Genomic DNA, 6,291 nt, shown 5'->3' on the forward strand with positions numbered 1-6,291 from the left:
CCGGGCGTATAGGTCCTGAGAGCGACATGTTTGATTTTTTTAATAAAAAAACAACATTTTCCTTCGATTTTATAAAAAACCGAGGTAATATAGCTATAAGTGAGCGCCAAATTTTTCTAAAAAAACAATAATAAACCTACTACCTCGGTGTTTTAGAAAACCGAGGGAACACGCTCGAATCGCTATAAATGCATTTAAGGTTTTTTTCAATGATTTCTCACTTGGGGCCTTCCAATCTTCCCTTTTTTTGTTAGTTAATTTTTTTTCATTTGTTTCTTATTAATTAGTAATTATCAAAAAAAAAATTGTTATCAATAAAAATGAATAGGCAATAATATGAAAGGAAATATTTCATTAATTAAAAACATGACAACAAATAACTATTTCACATATTCAAATTTCTGACTCCACTCAACTTCAACGGTATCACTATTAACTATCCCTAACTGAGAGAAAAGTTCAGAAAGAACTCTTCCATATGGTATGAGGAAAGTCATTTCCTCCTTATAGATGATTATCATTTCCTTTAAGAAGTTAAAAATGCTAATAGGAAGATTAACTATGACGTTCTTGGTAAGGAATAACAAAAGATGCTTGCCATTCCAAGTAAGCATTTCCAGTACTTTCTCTCTTGGACAAAGATTTGACACTAGAAGTTGATACAAAACTTTTCCAATTGGTCGTAGAGAAGTAATACTACTGAGATTATCGTAGTTGGTATAAATTAGGTGAGACATTGTTGAATCTATAATATTCAACACAACAACCTTCTTCTTCTCATTTTATTGTCTGAGCAATAAGTGACTGAGTAATTGTGATAGGAAAGTCATTGGCATATGACTGGATTGACTCAGCACCATGACTAGATGGCCCAACGAAGGCATTTAACGAGAACCCTTTAACGGTATTAATGTAGATGGGTCCATGACGAATGTAACACCCCAGACTACTTTCAGGATTATCGACTAACCCCACAAACCAACACGGGCCTTTTCAGCATGGTTTGTCCTCACTCGCACACTTTCCGGGAAACTTCCCAGAAGGTCACCCATCCCAATACTACTCCAAGTCAAGTCCGCTTAACTATAGAGTTCTTATTGGTTATGCTACCGAAAAGAAGATGCATCTTGTTTTCGGTAGCCTAACCAATAAGAACTCTATAGTTAAGCGTGCTTGACTTGGAGTAGTATTGGGATGGGTGACCTTCTGGGAAGTTTCCCGAAAAGTGTTCGAGTGAGGACAAAAACATGCTGAAAAGGCTCGTGTTGGTTTGTGGGGTTAGTCGATAATCCTGAAAGCAGTCTGGGGTGTTACAAATGGTATCAAAGCCATACCTCTCCCAGTACGATGTGGTTCGGGGACAAACCAAGCAAAAGCTGGTGGGCATGTAACACCTGAGGTCGGAGAGGCCGAAGAATGGTTACATGTAACATCTGAGGGTGATTGAGTGGTTGTCGATGCATGAGGCACGACAATGAGACACTCCTAGCAGCTTCTAAGGGAAAAACCGAATTCACATCGGAATGAGAGGGATCCTGAGGCTATGTAGGTATGGGACTGCATGGTTGAATGAAGGCTTATAAGGATTAATTGGTACTACCTATACCAACAAAATGCATCTTGTTTTCGGTAGCCTAACCAATAAGAACTCTATAGTTAAGCGTGTTTGACTTGGAGTAGTATTGGGATGGGTGACCTTCTGGGAAGTTTTCCGAAAAATGTGCGAGTGAGGACAAAAACATGTTGAAAAGGCCCATGTTGGTTTGTGGGGTTAGTCGATAATCCTGAAAGCAGTCTGGGGTGTTACAAAGAACGTCAAAGTAACCATTCAAATTTTGTTTGTGAATAGTTTTCCTTAGATCAAAACCTTTGTCTTTTAAATCCTCAAAATCAACAAACTTTTCATTAATAACGAACAAAAGATTTTCATCTAAGATTGTTGAAGAAAAGAAAAGACTTTGAAACTAGGTTTGAAGACACAAAGAGTTGGAAATGAGACGTTGAAACGAGGAATAGTGTTTAACTAAAGTGGAGAATAGGAAATGAAACAATCAGAGAAGCTCAAATGCCTCCTTGAAAATCCAAAAGATATGTTATATTTTTTAATATGGATGATCATTTCTATTCTAGTGGATATGATTCCAATGCGTGCCATGATTTATTTATTTTTAGAAATAGAAATCACATATTACCTCGGTTTTTAACAAAACCCAGGGGACAATCAACTTATTATCTCGGTTATTCAAAAAATCTGAGGGGAAAAACAACTTATTTTCAGGAGAACCAATATTAAGGATGATATTAGATCTACCCAGGTGATCAATAGTAGCTCTCACACTATCAATGAGTGTCATGATCCTTTCTTCCCTAATTTGGTTGTCAGCCAAAATATTCTCAACTGGCTCATCAAGATAGGATTCCAAATCAGCAAATAAAAAATCAGAAGAGGATCCACAAGCCTCATCAGAGGATCCTTAACCGACTCCATAACCTTATCATCATATATCTTTCTTCCAAATTCTTCAAGATGCATCAACATGATACTCAGGATCAATAAGATTATTCATGAATTTTTCTTAATACAGTTGCAGATTATCCTCAAGAAGAAAGTGTTTTACCTTATAACATAAATCAGTAGCAATTTGTCTCTTTGAAGATTTCTTATTTAGGACTCTTGCATCAGAATAATCCTTGCTTGCTCAAACCTTTGTCCTTGCTTGCTTTGGAAATTGAGGAGGATAAGGGTTTGATGAAGACATTGATCTCTTTCCTTGTTGCTTGTCAGAGAAACTCTTTCGAGGGAGATGAGAGGTCATTATTAATGTTGAGAGAGAGGGTTTTGGGGGGTGTAGTGAAAATGATGATAATTGATGAAGATGAATGATGAAATTGATGTTTGATGATGGTTTTATGTGATGATTTTCAGTTTGCTCAAAAAGGGTTTTGGTGGTTTAAAATAGAAATGATGTGAAAATGAAAATAAAAAGAGTGAAAACTGGATGAAATTAAAAAATTAAATGTGACTTTTCAATTTGTGATTCGAATCATGTGTAAAAGCTGATTCGAATCACGAGTTTTATTTTTTTTAGAGAAAGGAACTTTGATTCGAATCAAGTGCAATGGTTGATTCAAATCAATTTGAAAAATCCCAAAATGTTTCAAGTCCTGGGATTTTGATTTGAATCATATCCAAAGGCAAAAGGATTGATTCAAATCAAATAGTTTGTTTTTGAAAAAAAAAACTTGATAAAATGAGATTTTTCAAATTTAATTCATTTTAATGATGAGAAATATATTTAATGAAAATGAAAAATGAACTTTAATGATATGCATGAATGTAAAGAGAAATGAGTCATTTTAATGTAAATGTTCAAAATAATTTTTAATGCAAACTACAATTTATTGTGAATGCAAAAATGATTTTAATGCACAAGAAATCTAATGGTAATGTATGAATGCATGAATAATGCATATGAATGCAATGAATGGAGGAAATATAAATTACACTAATGCATTGAATGTTTGAATGATTAAGGCATGAAATGCACAAACATGTTTCAAACACACAACACATTTAGCCAATTCAATAAAGACAACCATGTATACTCAAAAACAAATGAAAGAGGGTTGGAACGATCATACCAATTTAGACGGCCTAGGCTTAATTTGTTGCACATGAGAATGATAAGTAATCAACAACAAGAATATCATAAGCTCTGAAATACGAATAGTCATATAATAATTGGACACAATTTCCTTTTACACGTCTGAGAAATACTATCTGACTCTCATTCATAACACTTAAGATAAACTTTGAACGGCGATGGTTTTATTATCACATGATTGACACAACTTGTCAATCCCGAATAACGGATTCAACTCTTTGACAATTGATAGCACTTCAAGGAATATATTGTATCCTTGAACCTTTTATAATTGTTCAAACTTTGGAGAACCATTGTCAATATTAAAAAAACTGCCTTCTTCTTCTTTTTATGACAACCTTGGAAGAATAGGTCACTTCGAATATGCTTTTTGTTCCTTTCTTTTTATCTCGCAAATCTTTCATCACGTTATGGTGTGAATGCATGTTCATCTTTGATTAGGATCACTCAAGAGAAAACTTCAAGACCTAGTGTTAGGTTTCCGGTTACACTGCACACACCTTAAAATATTGTCAGTTCAATCCTGGATGAATCAAAACTTAGAGAATATCTTAAATACAATTAATGTTTGAAGAACATACTAGTAAATTTTACTTAAGTTAATCTATATGATGCATGCAATAAATAATCAGACATTAGTAAATCAATGTAGATTCATTTGAATTCATTGAATTGCATTCCAAATTATTAGAAAAACTACTTTAGGATGGAAAGAGCCATATCCTCAACTTTTGGAGTCGCAAGACTTTGTTTAAAATCCCGTCTATGATGTCAATTATTGGGTGACAATATGGACACAAAGAAGTCTAGAGGGGTTGAATAGACCATTTTCCCTTAAGACAATTTCAAAAACATTTTAGGCCCCATAAACGAAATCAGAGATTTTAAGAAGCGTGAAAGTAAAACACAAAAACAAGATACCTTAGAAGCATCTCAATGAATTGCACCAAATGAAATAATACAAGATGCTACTAAGTGTTTGATTGCTTCTAATGCAAGTCAATCACTAGACAACCAAAGTCGCTTTAGACGAAGTGATTTAAAAATCCTTCACATAGATATTATATCACCCATAATTGGATTCATGATAATTATATAAGATTAATACACCATGGACTTAAGCAAAGATATAAAATCTTTATAACCATAGTCTAGCTTGTGTGGCATACAATCAATGCCATTATTATGCAATAGCTATATTAATGAATGCTAGTAAAATAAATGAGATTAGGGAAGAAGAATAGATACACTGAGATATCAAGTGGTTCGGTGCTCGACCTCGTTTTCCCTAATCTACTATTCAATGTTGTTAATTAAGCACAGGAAAATAATCACGATCTTCCACTATATTGATAAGTTTGGTACAAACATTTTGGTTACAACAAACTGTCACGCGATAATTCCATCTGTTAATGCAGACACTTAAACTGCTAACAAAAACAAGATCTCTAAAAGATCTTGATCCAATAACCTCGTTATCCATAATAACCTACTCCAAGTATTCGTGTGTGTCAATCTCACTGATCCAACGAACTGTCACACGATAATTCCCCCTGGTCTCACTCGAACCGAACCATTTCAACTTACTCAAAACCAAGTCGAAACAAAATTAATGGTTTGGAATACCGTTTCGAAATTCCAAACCATACCGAACTGTTATAAGACAAATTTTCCCAAACCAAACCATTTGTTAAAAAACTGAATCGTTAAACTATTTCAAAATTTTTATAAAAAATAATTATTATTATTTTCGTATTTTTCATTTTCAATTCAATTTATTTATCATATAGTTCGGTTCCGGAATTTCCGTACAATATGATTTGATTTACTAACTAAACATAACGATTAAGTAATTTTAATTTCAGTTTAATTCGGCACGGCACGGATTGCAAGTTTTTTAATTGTACATTACAATTACAATTTTTGTTTATAAACCTAAATCCATATTTTAATCTATTTTAATATATAATCAAGTTTATAAACCAATATTTTGTAAAAACTTTTTATTGAATTAAAATTTGTAAAACTTGAAATTATTAAATTGGAGAAGTTTCTTTATAAAGTATTATTTATTTTGATAAAGGCTGCACCATTGAAAAAAAACAAACATCGTATATGGCGATGATGCAAATTCTGCTTCTTGGCCAGAAAATAAAAAGACATTCCGATGCCGGGAATCGAACCCGGGTCTCCTGGGTGAAAGCCAGATATCCTAACCGCTGGACGACATCGGATTGTTGTTTGAATAGGGAAAACAAGGGGATATATTACAACTCAATAAATACGTATATATTGCATGTCGGGAATGAGGGGGGTATATGTGAGATTTGATCTCCATAAAAATAACTTTCATATAATTTAACTTTAAGTGGAGATAATCTTTTTGGAGACACTGTCTAACATTAATTCTATTTTAAAATTTTAAAAAAATTAAAAAGATTGAATAAATACTATTTTCAAATCCAAAAATTTTATATCAGTTTTCTTAGTTAAAATTTTATGAGTTTTTTTTTTTTTTTTATAAATATAATTAGTTATACTCTTCCATGCAAATTAACCATCAATTAATATAATGCAGATCATAACATTATTTACAAACAAATGGTAGATTGAGTTGAAAATAATC

The 6,291-nt window shown here is 32.9% G+C and overlaps 1 non-coding gene across 1 annotated transcript; it reads right to left on the bottom strand.

The window, feature by feature from the left end:
- Positions 1–5,827: 5,827 nt before the first annotated feature.
- TRNAE-UUC (transfer RNA glutamic acid (anticodon UUC)) lies at positions 5,828–5,899 on the bottom strand. Its single transcript has one exon. It is a non-coding gene; the product is annotated as a tRNA-Glu (tRNA).
- Between the last annotated feature and the right edge of the window lie 392 nt (positions 5,900–6,291).

This window comes from Lathyrus oleraceus, chromosome 3, assembly GCF_024323335.1.
Source record: "Lathyrus oleraceus cultivar Zhongwan6 chromosome 3, CAAS_Psat_ZW6_1.0, whole genome shotgun sequence".
Lineage (NCBI taxonomy): Eukaryota > Viridiplantae > Streptophyta > Magnoliopsida > Fabales > Fabaceae > Lathyrus > Lathyrus oleraceus.